Genomic DNA, 19,656 nt, shown 5'->3' with positions numbered 1-19,656 from the left:
CGGCACCCCCGGACTGACCCACATGGGGGGAATCGGCAGTCGCCTCTTCCTGTCTCTTTCTCCTCGAATCTTCATCTTTCTCTCTCACTTTCTGACCTTTCCTATCTTCTTCTCTCTTCTGTTTACTTCCTTTCTCCTTGGCGGCAAGGGTTAACCTTGTGTGGCTATCCTACCTTGGGTACACCATATTTGGTTATAGCGACGGCGTACGGCTGGCGTCGTGCAGGCTTGTACACAAGATCTGCCGCGTCCCCTCGTTGGGCTCCGTGGTGGGCGGTCGGCGCTGTTGCCGAACATACTCATTTTCTATGGCAGCACAAACCTCTGTCGTCTATGATCGGCGTCTGAAAAGATGCCGCACCGAAGTACCATTCCATTTCTCATTTCGGAGCAACGCTCCATCCTTCCCCAAGTTCTATGTAGTACACAGCGAAAGCAACATGCCAGTAAGAAAACTCTCACGATTCATTGTAGCCAAATGCCTGAAAGAAAAAATCGGACCGACGTACAAAGCCTCCAAAATGTCTAGCGAGGACCCCCTCCTAGAACTGAATGATAAAGACCAAGCAGAGAAGCTCACTGACCTTACCAGTATTGGCGACGCCACAGTGACGATTTCACCACATAGAACACTGAACACAAGCCGGGGAGTGATTTCTGAAGAAGACTTTATTGGATTGAGCGATGAGGAACTCCTTGAGTGTTTCCAAGAACAAAATGTGACAAAAGTACAAAGAATAGTAATCCGCAGAAACAACCAAGAAATCCCCACCAAACATGTTATACTCACCTTTGGAACAAGCGAAATGCCTACTTCACTCGATGCAGGTTATGTTAAAGTCAATGTCAGAGCATATATCCCGAACCCTAGACGATGTTTTAAGTGCCAAAGGTTCGGACATGCTTCACATGCATGCCGAGGACAAACAACTTGTGCTAAATGCAGCTCCAACGAACACCAATCTGAGAATTGCACCTCTTCCCCACATTGTGTTAACTGCAAGGCAGATCACCCAGCTTATTCACGGTCCTGCCCTTGCTGGAAAAAAGAAAAAGAAGTCATTGCTCTAACTGTAAAAGAAAAAATTTCGTTCTTTGAAGCCAGAAAGCGGCTATCATACCTTCCGCGAAGAAGTTACGCCGATGTGACGCAGTCGGGGGCAGCGTCACAGAGGCCTCCGGAGTCCTCCGAGCCCACACGCAGTGGTGCTGCAGTGACTCCTCCCGCCCCCGTGATGGAAGCAGCCGACGCTGCTCCATAATCTTCCAAGGCCCTGCAAACACCAGTCCCGCAGGGCCCTAAGATAAAGCGAACCCCAAGGCCCGAGGCACGTGTCTCGGCGCCCAACTCTCGGTCTTCCAGCGCTTCAGAAAGAGCGATGGAGATCGACACAAGAACACCGGTGTCATTAACACCGAAGGACAAGCGCTCTCTTGAGGCGGTAAGAGGGACAAGATCCCAATAACCACGCAAAATAAGAAGGCGATAACCTGAAGGTTATCGCTCCTTTGTATCACACTTCTTGAGACCTACGTCACCTAACATCTTTCCTATCTCCTATTGAACTGTTAACGCCATTTTTTACCCTTCAATTCCATAATGGCTTTTATTATTCACTGGAACTGTAGAGGTCTTTTACATAACTTAGGTGACATTAAAGACCTGTTATTTAACTTCTCTCCTGTGGCCTTATGCTTACAGGAAACAAACCTAGGCGAAAAACACAAACATATCTTAAAAGGTTTCACTGTTGTACGGCGCGACCGTACTCAGATGAACCGGCTTTCGGGTGGAGTAGCCATTGTTGTGCAGGGCGGTATTGCAGCTAGAGAAGTTCCCATTACCAGTCACATAGAAACCGTTGCTGTCACTATTATAACTCACAAAACCATCACCATTTGCTCTCTGTATATCCCACCCCACACCCATTTTACCACTAAAGACTTAGAAAATATAACAGGTCAATTACCGGAGCCATTTGTTTTAGTGGGGTATTTTAATGCTCACGGTACTCTTTGGGGCAGTATCAAAACTGACCAAAGAGGGCAAATGGTTGAAGGTTTTATTCTGTCAAATGATACCTGCCTTTTAAATTCAGGTGCACTGACATACTTTTCACCGACTTCCCGCACTTTTAGTTGTATAGATTTAGCTTTTTGCTCATCAGCTCTTTTTAATGATCTTAAATGGGAAACCCTCGACAAGTCTTATGGCAGTGATCACTTGCCCGCAATCATCAAATATTTATCATCACCTCCAACCTTAGTCACTAGGCTACGCCAGTGGAAATTACAGCTCGCTGACTGGCCGCTTTTTATGGAAAACGCGAAACTGGAAGTTGTCTTTTCAGAAGAACAAAACATTGACGAACTTAACAAAAAATCACTGAGGTCATAATCTCTGCAGCAGAAAAAGCAATACCACAGTCATCCGGTATTGTACACAAAAGGCTAACTCCCTGGTGGACTAACGAGTGTACCGAAGCCAGAAAGAAGCAAAATAAGGCCTGGGGAATCCTACGTAGGTACCCCACTTATAGCAACCTTTTATATTTCAAACAGGCCAAAGCGAAAGCACGTTTTATTCGAAGAAATGCGGAGAAATTATCATGGCGAAAATACATAAGTTCAATCAATAGTACCGTCACATCAAAACGAATGTGGGACCAGGTGAGGAAATTTAGAGGAGAGTACTCATCATACACTATACCACTACTTACATGTCCAGGCACACAAACAACACTACAGGACCAGGCCAACTTATTAGGTGAACACTTTTACAACATTTCCAGCTCAGCACACTATTCAAATTCATTCTTAAAATATAAAGAATCGGCGGAGAAACAGAGACTGCCCACCACTGGGGCTTCAAAGGAACCTTATAATAACGTCCTCACAATGCAAGAACTGAACAGGGTTCTCTCGGCCGGTAAAAAAACAGCAACAGGTCTTGACCGTGTCCACTACACAATGTTGGCACACCTATCTCAAGCATCAGCAGAAACACTTCTTAAATTTTTCAACAAGATCTGGGAATCTGGAGTAATGCCTACAGACTGGAAAAATGCAGTAATAGTGCCTTTTTTGAAATCAGGTAAACCCGCAACGTCCCCAAGTAGCTACAGGCCCATTGCCTTAACAAGCTGTCTAGCCAAATACTACGAAAGTATCATCAACATAAGGCTCACATTCATCCTTGAATCAAGGAACTTAATAGACGTGCACCAGTGCGGATACAAAAAGGGCTGCTCGACAACTGACCACCTCGTACAACTAGAACATGAAATACGTAAAGCGTTTCTACACAAACAACACTGTCTCACAGTATTTTTCGATCTAGAGAAAGCGTATGATACCACGTGGAGGTATGGAATTTTAAGAGACCTGGCTGACCTGGGAGTCCGTGGCAGAATGCTAAACTGTCTATCTGATTTTATGGTAAATAGAACATTTCAGGTACGTCTCGGCACAACACTTTCACGCACATTTACACAGGAAAATGGGGTTCCACAGGGTTGTATTCTGAGCACGACACTCTTCATAATCAAAATGAACTCTGTTAATAAGATCATACCATCCTCTGTGATGCACTCAATATATGTCGACGATTTTCAACTGGCTTGCTGCGCCTCAAATCTACCCACTTGCGAAAGACAATTACAAATAACCATAAATAACCTTACACAATGGGCTGATAAAAATGGATTCCGGTTTTCAGCAGACAAAACTGTTACAGTTCTCTTCTCCCAGAAACGAGGGTTGCACGTCAATTCAGTTCTCACATTGCATGGTACAACTTTGCCGGTCAAAGAAGACTACAAATTTTTAGGCGTAACGTTTGACAAAAAGCTGAACTTCCTGGTCCACATTAACACAAATAAAATTAAAGCAAATAAAGCATTAAATATCCTCAAGGTGCTATCACACAAGCACTGGGGATCTGACCGAACTTGTCTACTACGTATATACCGTTCCCTCGTACGTAGCATCCTCGACTACGGTAGTGTAGTTTATGGTGCAGCTAGGCAGTCATACATCAAGCGAGTCGATCCAGTTCATAATCTCGGCCTACGACTGGCAAGCGGTGCCTACAGAACATCGCCTGTCCAAAGTTTATATGTTGACTGCAATGAGCCGTCCTTACAGCAACGCAGAGCACTGCTTACACTTTCCTATGTACTACGAGTTCGATCATCACCACAACATATATGCTACAACATCGTTACACAGTGCAAATCAAGGATACACTACACAAGCAAATCGAACATGATTCGGCCACTAATCTTACGATACGAAGAATACTGTCAGGCTTATGATGTTCCTCACGAGGCCCTGCAGGTTGCTGAAAGGCCACCAAGATTGCCACCATGGTACAACTTTTCACAGCTATGTGACTGGACACTAACACATCTAAAGAAAAAAGACATTCCACAAGAACACATAATACAAGAGTTTCGAGCTATACAAGAAAAATATAAACATTACACGGAATTTTACACCGACGGCTCCAAAACACAAGAATACGTAGGTGTCGGAATAATTACGAAAAATTGGCAAAATAGCATTCGGATAAATAGTTTTTCTTCAGTGTTTACTGCAGAAGTTTTCGCAATATGGACGGCAGTTAAAAAAATTACCAGTGACAAGAAGTCGAATAGTATCATATATACCGATTCGTTAAGCGCACTCAGAGCTCTAAACCTTAGCTCCGCGTCCGAACCCCTACTTGGTGATATCCTAAACATGTTGGCTTATAACGAATACGGAAGAACCATACGATTCTGCTGGGTCCCAAGCCATGTCGGGATACCAGGGAATGAAGCTGCAGATAGATGCGCGTTCATGGCAGCACACAAAGGTATAACGCAAACAACACTTCCATACAAAGACAGTATCCGAGCTATTCATAAGGCCCTGACATTAAAGTGGCAACTAGAATGGGACTCTTGCACAAATAACAAGTTACACACAATAAAACCCGTGCTTAGAGAATGGAAGTCGTGCTGTCACCAGCAACGCTTCTATGAGGTGATCCTATGTAGACTCCGAATCGGGCATACACACCTGACACACAATTTTCTACTCCAAAACGAAAACCCGCCAACTTGCGAGAAGTGCCATGAACCACTCACCGTAATGCACATTATTATGACATGTCCAAATAATGAAACACAGAGGCAAAAGCTTTTACAGAACCTTTATAACTTACACATACCTTTACACCCCGCCTCAATACTCGGAGATGAACCGCTAGTGCCTTTCGCTGACTTGTTCAGCTTTCTAGAAGAAACCGGTTTTTTACAGACTCTAATATAACGCACCTTCCACTGCTTTAACATTTGAATTCTTAATATCTTGTGGCTGGCGCAGCATGGCCTTAGTTGCTTTTGCGCCATTAAACCCGAATTAACTAACTAACTAGCTTTCGGCTGAAAATGCACAAGCTGCTCCAGCGGAAGCAGCAAAAGGGATAACTTCAATACCTGAATCCGAGCTAGGCCCGAGGGACAAAAAAACAGTTGAGGAAAGCCTGCCAGCTGACCAGATCAGTGAGAGCGTATCACTAGGGTGTCAAAGTTCACGCCTGCAGGAAGAGCAAGCTGACGCAATCGCAAGCGAGACAGGGTCGTTATTATCACCGGCCTCAAAGAACTTTGATCAGCTCTTACGTGTGGACAGAGAGACACTGGCAGCCGAGCAAAAGAATGATGACAGCGTAGCTAAATTACATCACACAGTTAAAGAAGGCATTGCTAGGCGCAACCTGACGATACAAGAGAGAGGAGGATTGTTGTATCGGCACTACAGAGAGCGAAAGAGTAGGATTCTAGATCAGTTAGTAGTACCTATTAAGTACAGGGAGGACCTTTTGAGCCTCTGTCATGGAAATGGGTGGTCCGGCCACCTAGGCACAAAAGATCAAAGGAAAGATTGCTTATAGAATACTACTAGCCTGGCTCTTTCAAAGACGTAGAAAACTTTGTAAGATCATGCGACGCCTGCCAGCGCTCAGGTAAACCAGGAGAGACATGGAAAGCTCCACTAAAGGTAGTGCCCTTAATAACAGAGCCTTTCAGACGACTTGTAATAGATACGGTAGGGCCTCTACCAAAAACAAAATCATGTTACAGGTACTTGTTTACCATGCTGTGTCCGGCTACAAAGTTTACAGAAGCAATCCCTCTGAAAGAGCTCAGCTCCACCAAAGTAATAGACGCGCTTTTGACAGTATTTGCACGAGTTGGGTTTCCAGCCGAAATTCAGGCGGATCAAGGGCCAGTATTCACCAGCGCAGTGACTTCCACATTCTTGCAAAAGTGCGGGGTAAAGTTGATACACAGTTCCGTCTATCACCCTCAGTCAAACAGTGTAGAGATGTGGCACTCAGTGCTTAAGCGAGTTTTGCGGGCGCTCTGTTACGAACACAAGGAGGTCTGGGAGAACTGTCTGCCGGCAACTTTGTTTGCTTTGCGAATGGTTTCACATGAGGCTACAGGGTTCTCGCCAGCAGAACTAGTGTATGGGAGGACGCTCCGTTCTCCACTGAGAATGTTAAGAGAGATGTGGGAGGAAAGAGGGGAGAGTCCAACAGTGGTGGAATACGTGCTAAATCTGCTGGAACGGCTAAGCGCAACCCAAGAACTAGTCGAAAAGAACATGAGAGTAGCTCAAAAGAACGCCAAATTCTATTACGACAAGAATGCGAGGCTTCGTACCTTTAACGCCGGAGACCAGGTGATGATCCTCAAACCTTCAAGAAAGAACAAGCTTGAAGTTCACTGGGACGGGCCCGTTAAAGTGTAACACAAACTTTCAGATACTAACTATGCTCTGAAAATGCCCGTTCGCAGGAAGGAGGTGAGGATATATCACTGCAATTTGATGAAGCCGTATATAGAGCGGAGCGGAGTCGTTAACTATACCATCAAAGAGCAGGATGGCACTAGTACCAAGATTAAGGAGTATAAGGGGACCTCCAACTCTGAAATCGACCTAGAAGAAGTAGTAAAACATTCGGTAAGCTTGTACGCTCTTAGACCCGAGCAGCTAAATGAGCTAAAAGGGGTGTTGGGGGAATATCTCGACAGATTCAGCGGTCGGCCAGGTAGAACCGAACTAATAACGCATGAAACAGAGCTGACATCAACCAAACCCGTAAGATCAAAGCCTTACAGGGTGTCTCCAAGACAGAGAGAAATTATGGAGGCAGAGATACAGCGCATGCTAGAGTTGGGAGTTATTGAGCCCGCTGAGAGTGACTACACGTCACCGCTAATACTGGTAGAAACCCCTATCAAGGACCCCCGTCCTTGTGTTGACTACAGGAAGTTGAATGCCATCACTAGGGATCAGCTGTACCCGACACCTGACATTGAGGAACGAATTGAACGAGTTAGCGCTGCTAAATACATTTCAACTATAGATCTCGTGTGGGGTTACTGGCAAGTTCCCCTTTCAGAAAGTGCCAGCCGCAATGCCGCATTCATCTCACCTGTAGGCACGTTTCGCCCTCTCGCACTCAGCTTCGGGCTGAAGAACGCGCTGTTTAGCTTCTCTAAATTAATGGATATTGTCCTAAAAGACTTGCAGGAGTTCGCCTTGCCATCTCTTGATGATGTCGCATTTTTTTCTGACAGCTGGGAACAACACGTATCGCACCTCAAACAGGTGTTCTCACGGTTGAATGAAGCCGGCTTAACGATGAAAGCGGAAAAGTGTAGATTTGGTTATTCACAGGTTACTTATCTGGGCCATGTTGTCGACCAGGGCACGAGACGGCCGGCCGAGCTGAAAATAGCTTCGATTGGAGAATTTTCTTAGCCGCGAACGAGAACAGACCTTCGTTCATTTTTGGGACTTGTGGGGTATTATCAACGGTACATTCCAAATTACTCGCAAAGAGCAAGTCCATTAACGGACGCCCTCCGAAAGGGAGCACTGAGTAGCGTACACTGGGATAAGGACAAAGAGAACGCTTTCCAAAGTTTGAAAACGCTATTGGTTTCTCGTCCTGTGCTTCGCGCGCCTGACTACACAAAGGAATTCATAGTTCAATGCGACGCAAGCGACAAAGGTATGGGCGTGGTACTTATGTCGGCGACGATAACGAGGAGCATCCTATCCTCTATGCCAGCCGTGAACTAACTGTAAGAGAGGAAGCCTACAGCGCTTCAGAGAAGGAATGCGCTTATTTAGTTTGGGCCGCCCAGATGTTGTCTGTTACTTGTACGGAGCGAAGTTCATCTACGAGACCGACCACTGTCGTCTGACGTGGCTCAATCAAATGTCACACAAAAATGGCCGCTTGCTCCGATGGAGCCTCACTCTCCAAGAGTACAACTTCTCCGTTAGATATAAGAAGGGAAAGTTGCATAGGAATGCCGATGGTTTGAGCAGGCTAATTTGAATTCTGCGTTTAAGGGTCCGGCCTAAATTTTAGGGTTACAATTGTTAATTTTGGTAACCCAAGAAGATCCCCTCTCATTTAGCAGGATTCCCTCCATGATTGCTGAATTTGTCAGCACGAAATTGCTTCAAAAATTGGCATAGTGAAATGCAGCATTTTTTTGTTTCTGCACTTATGTTTTCTTTGAAGCCAGCGGGTCTAAAGGGATTTCCAAGATACGTCATTTCTGCGCAAAGCCGTGTTGTGGGGTTCGTTTTGCAGTTGCCTGTCCTTGTTGGATGTTTTGGGGCGATGACATCATTGCACAAGTGTTCGTTGCGAGTCATGGCATCACCCCCTGGCCACCAGCCGCTCTCTTCCTGCCAGCGGTTGTCAGCGCTGGACAGTCGAGATTTTCCGGGTCATGGAGGCGCTGTTAAGAACGGCTTGCTGAGGTGCAAGTTTTGCCAGCCAGTTGCGACAGCGGTGTCGACTTTTCCTGGAAAGCCACCGTCATCCTCTAGCCAAACGGCGTCACTAAGTCTACTGTGTACCAAGGACAACACGCCGCGTCCGCGACTCTGCGTCGCGGGATTGCCGAGATGAGTTCGACGAATCAGGCTTTGTGACGGAACACGCCACCGCCGATCTGGTCTTCCGCGAGCGGGGGAGTTCCCGAAGGAACCTATTTGGCGGCAACGTCCGACGTACCTTTCAAGACGCATGACAATGGAGAACCGGGGGCCACGCTGCGTGGGTCAGCTTGGGGAATAAGATGCGCCTTTCCTGACGTAAGCCCTGAGTTCTGCGAAGACCGTCTGACTTCGGTTGCGGACCGTGAACCTGTGCGGAAGTGTGTGTGTGTAAGCCCTCCCGCAAAAAGGCGGCTCGTCTACGATGACTGGTCGAACGTTTCCCTCACCTAGGGATCAAGGGAGGACCGAGTGTTTATAAACAGCTGTTGTGCGGCTGCTTAGTGTACTTTCTCTCGCAGTCATGCTAGACTGATGAACTGCGGCGTCCTTATGTAGATACTGTAAATAAATCCATATTCCTCGTTCTCGATGAGAAGCTGTCTTTCCCTTCAACAACGTCCTCAGCGTGGATAAGTTGGACGACGGCATGGGCCTGCTACCATCTAATTCATGCCCGACTCCAATCTTGACAACTGATAACGAGCGGTGGGATTGACCTCCCAATCCTTACACGCGCGACTCGTTGCTCAATGGGAGAAGTGTTTAAATGCTCATGGAGACGACTTTTAAATAAAGTACCCCGTTTGTCATATATTCGCATTGGCTCACTTTCATTTGACTCGCCCTCGTATATTATGCAGAACTCCTGCTCTTTATACGTGTTCTTTGTTGCGACTATAATTTCGGTGAAACGCAACCTTGCGATACTCACGATACACGACTGGTGACAGCTGCTCCTGCGTAATACGTTGGAACAAATGACAGCGTCATTGACATTTTTCACTGGCCGTTGCATGTGTACAAGAATGTAAACAGGTTTCTTCAGTGACAGTTTCATTAACATATTTGTCCTCAACCTGTTCATTTTATGGGCTTTACATTTTTCGTATCAGCGGCATTCACTGCTTAGCCGGTTTCGAACTGATATAGTTCTAAAGTTCGTGTGATATTTTCTTTAGTTATTAAATAGACAAAAACATGGAAGCATTGATATCAGCTATTTTGGGCACAATTTTTGGCACATACGGGTATATTCCTTTATGAAAAAAATACATATCTTATTTGTTTTGACAGTGCGTAGCGTTCAACAATTCGGTTGCAGCATCTTTGGCAATTCCAATGGAGGTATTATTCATGTATTTGATACCTCGACAAATTGTTTGTGAGGAAGCTTTAGCTCGAGCCCAACTCCGACGCGGCCTATTCAAATACATGTAAAACGCAGAAAGGCTTTTCTGAGATAACCTCTGGATCGCTTTTAACAAAATTTGTTGCATTTGAGAGAGAGTTGAATTCTAGTGTCGGTTGAAAGCCGAATTTTGAATTAGGGCCTGAATTTTGACTAAAATATTCTGAAAAATTTGAAAGTTCGAGAAAAATGGAACCACAGTGTTTACAAACTAATAGCTCTGCATCAAGAACACATATCGCGCTTCTGTAAACGCCTTCTACTATAACAGTCAAAGCGCACAAATTTGGTTTGTCAATTTGTCTCTTACGTGAATCGGTTACGTTGTGAGCAAGGGTTCTGCAAAAACCGTATTTCCATAATACAAAATTTTTTGAGATTCATGTGTAACATATGAATTTTTTCCGCTTTAAATGTACTTCTAGATGCAATTCGCAGAATTGTGATATGATTTGTCATTGTTGAGTTACAATGTTTTAAACTTGATAATGTCGTTTACTAGAAATTGGTGATTTTTGAGATATCTTAATAAAGAATTGACAACCTAAATGAAAAATTCAAAACAAACAGTCCCTATAATTTAAGTTTCTTTTTTTAAATGCAACAAACTTCGTCAAATTTGGTGCAGCGGTTGCCAAGAAAAACGAATTCTCCTTCTACATGTATTTAGATAGGAGCACCAGAGCTAAAACTTCCCCTTAAGGAGGAGGACGAGCTGCAACATGAACCCCCCTCCCCTTCCCCCCGCCCCCCGAACGAAATTTCTGGCTATGCCACTGCTACTAGGTGTACTGGCAGGCCTTCAAAGCTATTTCGGATTTGCCTGTGGTCATTTCGGCGCAGTAAAAGGCACGTATTGGTTTTTTCGCACTACCCGATCTTCCGGACGTTCTCGCGGCCCCTAGGGGGTCCGAAAAATCGGACGCCGACGGTGCTCAATTATACGAATCGATTTATAAACATTCAACCAATCCAGTTCGCGACTCGATTAACGTTTCGCATATTGGTGAACTACGCGGCTGAGGTCGATGCATTGCACGCAGCTTTACCAGGGCGCTCAATCGGTTTCGGGATAAAAGAAAATGCTGGAGTTTTTACGTAGCGAAACACAATCTGATTATGAGGTACGGCTCTCTTGGTACAAGGGTCGTCCGGGTCATCAAATCCATTCGAAAGAATTCCTATAGCCAACGCCGACTAAGGGAACGGCGACGAAAGCAGCGCCTATTTGCGAAGATATCGGACTGATTAGCTACTGGAAGGCGCACAGATCGTATCGCATACGCGTGTTCGTGCACGCATGTTAGCTCGTTTGCATGTGCAGTTCGCAACTTTCTTTCATCCTGCGAACTTCTATGCGCAGTTGCAGTTGTTGCCAGCTTCGACGGTTGTCAAAAACCCGTATGCATGATCTCAGTACCGATCGCCGGTTAGGCACTTATACGAACATATTAGCGTCATATTAGTGACCACCAAGCTTTCCGCGACGGCTTGTGGAAAGCTTGGTGGACACATCGGCCATCAGCCAATTTTCGTCATGGCACACTGCCTTGGCCGCCAGGTCTAATCGGTAGCGCTTCGAAAGGTCGGTCGGGCATCGCCGACAAAAGTTCCGTTTTTACGCAGAGTCGACTACTATCTATTCACAGAGGCCACGCAACACACGGGAGGCCGACGAACCGTCTCACAACGAGAGTGTGCGGGATGGTACGAACGTTGTTCTCCACCCATATCACCATCTTTGCGACATGTACCGTACAGAGACATCGCACCTTGGCGCCGTTCATAGACGAATAGTCTCTTGTCGAGTTTCTAGTATTGTTATTCGGCGTAATACACATTTTGTCTAGTGCGGTAAAGCATATCAAAGCACATCTGTCATTTGGAATGCACATAAGACATTTGCCATCAATTTTTGTCTTGTGCCTGACGGCGCAGATTGTTCTTGCTCATTTATAATTTTATGTCTGTCTTGCGCCCAGGCGCATATCTATGCTCTCGTTAGCCTGCAAAAGTTTATTAATTGTTTACAAAATTAAGTTCCTTGCCTAGCCAAATCAAAATGTTTGCAGCATACCGTGTATGGATATATACCGTCCGTGGGAAGGCGAGCATAATTAGTCGCTGTTGGTTTTGTGCCTTGCTTCACTGTTGAGCAGCACTTACTGATTGCACAGTAATAACAAGCTTCGCCAAATGGCTACGCATTACTGCTGTACCTCTCTAAGTGTTACAAAAAGGCAAATTTTTCAGCTCCGAAACTGCTCCAAAATGCTGGTGTGGCTGCTGCTATATAAGCTGCTCCAGAAGGATATTTTACCTACTCTAAAAATTGATACGAATCCTAAACGGGCTGTACCACCACTGCAGGCAGTAATCTTTTCATTTATTTCATGTATAGTTAAATCAACTGATATGTCATCCAGACTAGCCTTTTCGGTGAAGAGAGGCCATTCCACTACATGGAGTTTCCAACGGTTATGGGATGGTATGGTAGGAAAAAGAGATCTTTTTTTTAATGATTGCAGGAATATGGTCACTATCATAGGGATTATCAATAACACTACATTGAAGATCGCTAAAGAGAGATGGAGAGCACAGCGCCAGATCTAGATAGCTCATAGCTCCTGTGCTTGGGGGGCAGTAGGTTGCAGCACCAGTGTTTGAAAGGCATATGTCATTTGCTAGGATAAAATGTTCGTTTGAAGAAAACGAGTAACAGCGCTGAATAATGGGATGTGACTGAGACAGACGAAGCGCTGACTTTCAACCACTATTTTATTGCACACAGCAATATATACAGGGGCTTGAACAGGCAGGAAGGAGAGGAGAACATGCCATAGGAATACATAGCGACGATGGATAATGTGAAAAAAGCACGACTAAATGGTTGACATCATCCACGTGAAAGATACGCGAGTTCCTCCATAAGAAGCGATACCGAAAGCACGCTCACGCACATATCGCCTTTCTTGTCGATGCAAAATGCCTCATATATCTCAGATGCATGCTGGTCACCATAGCGCCTTAGTATTTTGCATTTGTCAAATAGCGCACGACAAACACACCGGGAGCTATGCACGTCTAGGTAGCTGCCAACACACCCCTTCATTAAATTTGAATGTTCTCTGAGGCGGTCATTAATACAACGGCCAGTTGGCAAATGTAGCAACGACCGCACGAGAGGGGGATCTCGTATAATACGCTGTGGCAGCAATAAACAGGCTTTTTTGTGTTTCTTATCACACGGGACCCCGTGTCTTCTCTATTTACCTTTTGGCACATACTGGAGAATTTGTTTTTTATCGAAAAAAACACCTCTAATGCCTTCTTTATGTGCTACCTTTTTGTCTCATCGTATACAAAAGCCTGCTGCACACTTTTTACGGTTGGTGTATACCACCCCGGGCACAAAGGATGCTCGAAATACATTGCTCAACCGGAACGGAAGATGTATTCCTAATTTGCTATAGTTGTCTCGTAGGGATGCCGGTCTCGCAGGCGCCAAGCAGTGATGACAGGCCCCTTTGTGTGTGCGACCAAGGGGAGAATGCTTTCCGCGAACCAACGCCGCCTACGATCCCAGACGCACGTGTAGCCGCCAGAGAAGCACGTGCGAACGTCACCTGGGACAGGGATCAGCAGCCCATCTACAACCAGACTCAGTTCCTGTTACGTGACGTTGACGTGAGCAAGATCCCGCCTACGATTTTAGAGGGCCCATTTAAGCGGCCCCGCAATGTACTTTGTTACTTCATTCTCTTCTTCTCATCTTTTACCAACCATTGAATAAACCGTGCAAGTTTCGCACTAGAAATTGTCTCGTCCTTGCCTGGTCGCCATGGTCTACCGGACGCCTGCAGCCCGCCGACAACGCCACGCTACCCAATAGTAACGCCGGTCGAGCTCGTAGTAGGGAGAACGCAAGAACACGTGGTAATGCATTAAGTTATACGATCGGAGGGGTCAGACTTTTAGCAAAGCGTAACGAGCCGCAGTGTGATGTAAACTTGTGGCGCTGTAGGTCGACCTCCTCAACGACACATGCGAGCACCTAATGCGCTTCCTAAAGGTTCTTTCATTCTTTCTTTTATTCTCTCTTTCTTTCGGTCTGTCTTTCTTTTTTCCGTTCTTTCTGTCTTTGTTCTTTTGTTCGTTCGTTCTTTCGTTCGTTCTTTCTTTCGTTCCTTCTTTCGTTGCTTCTTTCGTTCTTTCTTCCTTCGTTATTTCTTTGTTTTGTTTCTTCATTCATATTCAGAAAGGACACTTTCTCGCTGTTTCTTACAATAAACGTTCATTCCTCCTCCTCCTCATTCATATTCAGCCATTGCATCTTTGCTTGCTAACGAGGGTATGAGCTATTTCTGATGATGATATTTTTGGCTTCACTAAACTAGACGCCGCTTTTTCCGGGCATGAGCCATTGCAACGCGCCACTTAAGGCTTTCACCTTAAAATGTGTGTAAGAAATGTTGAATACGTAAAAGCTAGCTGCCATCCATTTTGGCCACATTTTTCATCGGGAGTATGCCCGCGAAAAACACGAGCAAGCTGTGGGAACTTATGCTCCATTTGAGGGCAAGTTTTCTATTTAGATACTGGTTAGCGTTGCGGTTGTCTAGGAATATGTGACTTGCAACTAACTTTAATATAACTTGCTAGCAGCGAGCTACTTTTTTATAGTAATTAGCCTTCTATGAAGTACTTTTTGAAATGCAGTAATTCGTACTATAGTTTACATTTTACAGTGAAGCTGTATACGGCTAGGGTTCCGTGTGTTTTTCGTTTTTGCGTGAACGATAAAAAAAGGTGAGCTTGGGCTGATTGCGGAGATAGTGCAATACCGGGCTGACCCGCGGCGGAGTTGAAGCAGGCTTCAAGCACTCCGCCAATAATAATAATAATAATAATAATAATAATAATAATAATAATAATAATAATAATAATAATAATAATAATAATAATAATAATAATAATAATAATAATCGTTGCCATAAAGGCAAAGGACAAAATGTATGTACAATATTGCGGCTTGAGGTGGCTTGTGGGCCAAGAATCCACGAAGCGCATCGATGAGTACGTCCGGCAGTAGGAATGAAGGAAAAAGGAATGGTATCTGGATAGCGCAGCAAAACAAGGACACAAGAAAAAACGAGGACGAATTAAATAATTTAGAAGATGCTACTTCAGTGTGCACTGGAAAATTGCAAAGCGGTACGCTGCAAGTCGCATTACAGACGTTCTGTTCTTCTCTAATTATTCTTAATATACGGCTGAAGTATTATCAAGATAAACCCTAGCAATCTAAGAAACGCACAGCCTATGTGCGACCTTGCAAAATCCAGCAATACTTCCTGCGAAGCTGTTTCTGTCGAGCAGTTGCAGTAGGAATTTGAGTTGCTAATAATATTAACACACATCTTAAAACTTTGCCTGCTTATGATTTTGCAAAGTATGCACGCTTGAACCACATGTCCCCATTGAGAGCCAGTGACACGTCTCGTTCTCCCGAGACGCCTAAGAACATCAGTATAAGGCTCGCATAACGCTGTAATTAACCGACAGGAAAGAAACATTGTAAGCACGTCTGACGCAACGTGAGTCATTTCTAAAAATGTGAAGTCGTTGCCTATAGTTCAGCTCACCGAGAACAATGGGGATGCCTACTACGTGCCTGGTATTACGTATACGAAAAGGGCAGTATTCAATAATTTTTGCATAGCTCATAATTACCCCACAGAATGCTGATTTGCTGCTGCGGGGAAGCAATTGCTAATTTATTTCGCTATGCTAGTGTCATCAGCATCCGCCACTTAAACGGCTATCAATTCAGTGGGTAATTTACACTGTAAATTACTCAGTATTTAAAGTATCTGTCTACTATTTCTTGTTTGAAAAACGAAGCAACATGGCTATAATACGAGAAAAGGTGAAACGTGGTAAGTTCTGACCGCAAATTTCAATTCCGAAGTCTTGAATTATTACGCATCCGTCCGTTTTGATTCGTTTACCCGCGACTCAAGCAAGCTGGGCTTGAATTTTATAAGCACGACACCATAGTGTGATTAAGTAAACTTATTCAGGGTTCATTTGTTCGCTGACTATTGAGTTATATACAGATAGCTAAAGAAATTGTGAATATATTGTTACGGTAAAACGAGAACGAGGTCGTCGATGGTGAAGACGATGAAGTGGCAACAGCCTCTCAGGATTCTCGGCTGCTGCTTATATGCGCGCCTTGTAAATACACGATGTAAATAGTTTTATGCCCGCGGCATTTTGGTGGAGGTGCGGGGTACGCGTCTTCGCCACGGAGCTCCGCAGCGGACGTCTCGCCAAGCCTGGGAAAATGTTTGCAGTGGAAAGCACCGCATCTGAAGCTGCAATGCCGACTACGCAAACCCAGTACGTTGCTCTACCTCAGCCGCAAGACCCGGGGAAGTTCACCGGCCTCAATGGTATTAACGTAGAAGAATGGTTGAAGATGTATGAGCGCGTCAGCAAGGTGAGCAGGTGGGATCCGACCATAATGCTGGCCAATGTCGCGTTCTACCTCGACGGAACACTAAGAACGGGATTTTACACACCAATGAAGAGCTAACTAGCTGGGGCTTGTTCAAAGAAAAGCTGTCCGACGTTTTTGGCAATCCGACCGGTCGACAACTACCCGCCAAGCAACAACTCGCCACGCGTGCCCAAACTGCTACCGGGTAGTATGTCTCCTACATTCAGGATGTTCTAGCCCTCTGTCATAAAATCGACACGTCCATGCCAGAGGTGGACAAGGCTGGACACATTATCAAAGGCATCGCGGGCGACGCATTCAACCTACTGGTCTTTAGAAACTTATCGACTGTGGACGTCATCATGAAGGAATGCCGCCGTTTCGAGCAGGCGAAGAGTCGCCGTATATACAATCAGTTTACACGGCGTCCAAATACTGCAGCGACCTCTTCCTGTACCGACCCCACCGACCAGTCGAGCTCGCTATCACCAAGCGAAAACGTGACCCGAATTGTCCGCCGCGAACTCGAAGCAGCGTTTCCTGCCTCGCCTCAACAGACGTCTTGGAACAACACTGTTGAAACGATATCGTTGATCCAGTCCGTGGTTCGCCAGGAAATCGCTAATATGGGTCTTCCCAGCGCCTGCTCCGTGAGTTGCCCTGACACGCGCCCTGCTCCTATGCCCCGCTCCTATCGCAGTCCACCTCACAGTGTCCGTTATGCCTGCACTACCAGGAATCCGTCGGACTGGCGTACACCTGACGACAGGCCGATCTGTTTCTTCTGCGGCCGAATCGGTCACCTTTCCCATCACTGCCGGACAACAACACTGAGGGTCACAGACAATCGCACGTTCCTCCCTGTGGTGAATTTCGGGCTCGCTAAGCAAATTCTGCCTAAAGATATCACCCTGGCTACAATCACTGCTTTAGAAGTTGGTTGCGTTGATACTTTTGCCGTCGACGCTTCCTGTGAGTCTTTCCGGTCTGCCAAATGTAATGACAACGACATTACGAAAATGATCGCCCCGAATGTCACTCCTGCGGAGACTGAAGAGCTCTGCAGTCTATTGCCTCCTACAAGGATATATTCGACCTGAACAACCGACCCTTAAGCCAGACGTCACTTGTCAAACATCGTATACATACAGGCGATAATCCACCCATCCATCGGCGACCCTACCGAGTTTCAGCTTCAGAGCGTCACCTCATCAAAACGGAAGTAGACAAGATGCTAGCGAAAGACATCATTGAGCCATCGTCAAGTCCCTGGGCGTCCCCTGTCGTGATGGTCAAAGAGAAGGACGGCTTATGGAGGTTCTGCGTTGATTACCGCCACCTCAATCGCATCACGAAGAAGGACCTCTACCCACTACCTCGCATCGATGACGCCCTCGATTGCCTATACGGGGCACAGTATTTTTCGTCCATCGACCTACGGTCCGGATATTGGCAAATCGCTGTCGATGATCTAGACCGTGAAAAGACCGCTTTTATAACGCTGGAGTCTTTACCAAAGTTATGCCTTTTGGGCTATGCAACGCTCCGGCTACCTTTGAACGTATGATACACTAATTACTCCAACGATTCAAGTGGTAGACTTGTCTATGCTACCTAGATGATGTTATTGTCTTCTCGCCCTCATTCAGCACACACATTGAGCGTCTTTCAGCTGTACTTGCCGTTTTTCGCAAGGCCTGTCTGCAGCTCAACTCCAAGAAATGTAACTTCGGCCATCTTGAGATTACTGTTCTTGGATATGTCGTCAATGTGACTGGCATCCGACCTGACCCAGAGAAAATTCGCGCCGTGAAAGAGTTCCCTGTTCCATGATCCGCAAAAGATGTCCGAAGTTTCGTGGGCCTTTGCTCTTACTTCCGCCGCTTTGTTAAAAATTTTGCCACCATAGCACTCCCTCTCACAGATCTCTTGAAGAAAAGTTTGCCGTTTTCATGGAGGATCCTCTCAGGCCACCGCCTTTTCTCGCCTTACTACCATGCTCACCACCCCACCGATTCTAAAACACTTCGCTAGTTCAGCACCTACAGAGGTACGCACGGATGCCAGTGGCCACGGAATCGGTGCCGTCTTGGCACAAGTTCAACACGGCCATGAGCGTGTCATCGCGTACGCTAGCCGTCTTTCGTCACCTGCGGAGAGGAACTACTCTATTACCGAGCGCGAATGTTTGGCCATTGTGTGGGCAACGGTGAAATGCCGCCCCTATTTATACGGCAGGCCCTTTTCCATTGTAACGGACCACCACGCTCTCTGTTGGCTTTCGTCCTTTACAGATCCCACAGGGAGTCTTGGGTGATGGGCTTTGCGGCTACAAGAGTATTCCTATTCGGTGGTGTATTGGTCTGGTCGCCTACACAAGGACGCCGACTGCTTGTCCCGCTACCCTGTACACACGCCCGCCAACGCCAACCTGGACGCTTGCGCAAGTGTTCTTTCCATTTCCCAGCTTTTGGACATGGCCAACGAGCAACACCATGACGCTACTTTGAGGACCCTTATTGACCGAATGAAATCTGCTCCTACTAATTCACCGTTACGGCGGTTCGTTCTCGACGACGGGATATTGTGCCGACGCAGTTTTCATCCTGACGGTCCTCCCCTTCTCCTTGTCGTTCCTCAACACCTCCGCTCAACCGTGCTTCAGGAGCTTCATGACGCCCCAACTGCCGGACACCTTGGGTTTGCTCGCACTTACGACCGCGTGCGCCGCCGCTTCTACTGGCCCGGCCTCGCACGCTCCGTACGGCGCTATGTAGCTGCTTGCAAGCCCTGTCAACATCGCAAAAAGCCAGCAACGCTTCCTGCTGGGTACTTACAGCCGATCGACATTCCACCTGAGCCATTCTTTCGCGTGGGTTTG

General features: G+C 46.1%; 1 long non-coding RNA gene and 1 pseudogene across 1 annotated transcript in view; one reads left to right on the top strand and one right to left on the bottom strand.

Annotated features, from left to right (window-relative positions):
• LOC142558485 (uncharacterized) overlaps nucleotides 1–19,656 on the top strand; it is a 56,228-nt gene that overhangs the window by 28,727 nt on the left and 7,845 nt on the right. The gene's annotated exons all lie outside the window — the stretch shown is intronic.
• On the bottom strand, nucleotides 15,081–15,220 carry LOC142568177 (U2 spliceosomal RNA; annotated as a pseudogene).

Source organism: Dermacentor variabilis, chromosome 1 (assembly GCF_050947875.1).
Source record: "Dermacentor variabilis isolate Ectoservices chromosome 1, ASM5094787v1, whole genome shotgun sequence".
In the NCBI taxonomy this organism is placed as follows: Eukaryota; Metazoa; Arthropoda; class Arachnida; order Ixodida; family Ixodidae; genus Dermacentor; species Dermacentor variabilis.
This window is presented reverse-complemented; position numbering and strand designations above follow the sequence as displayed.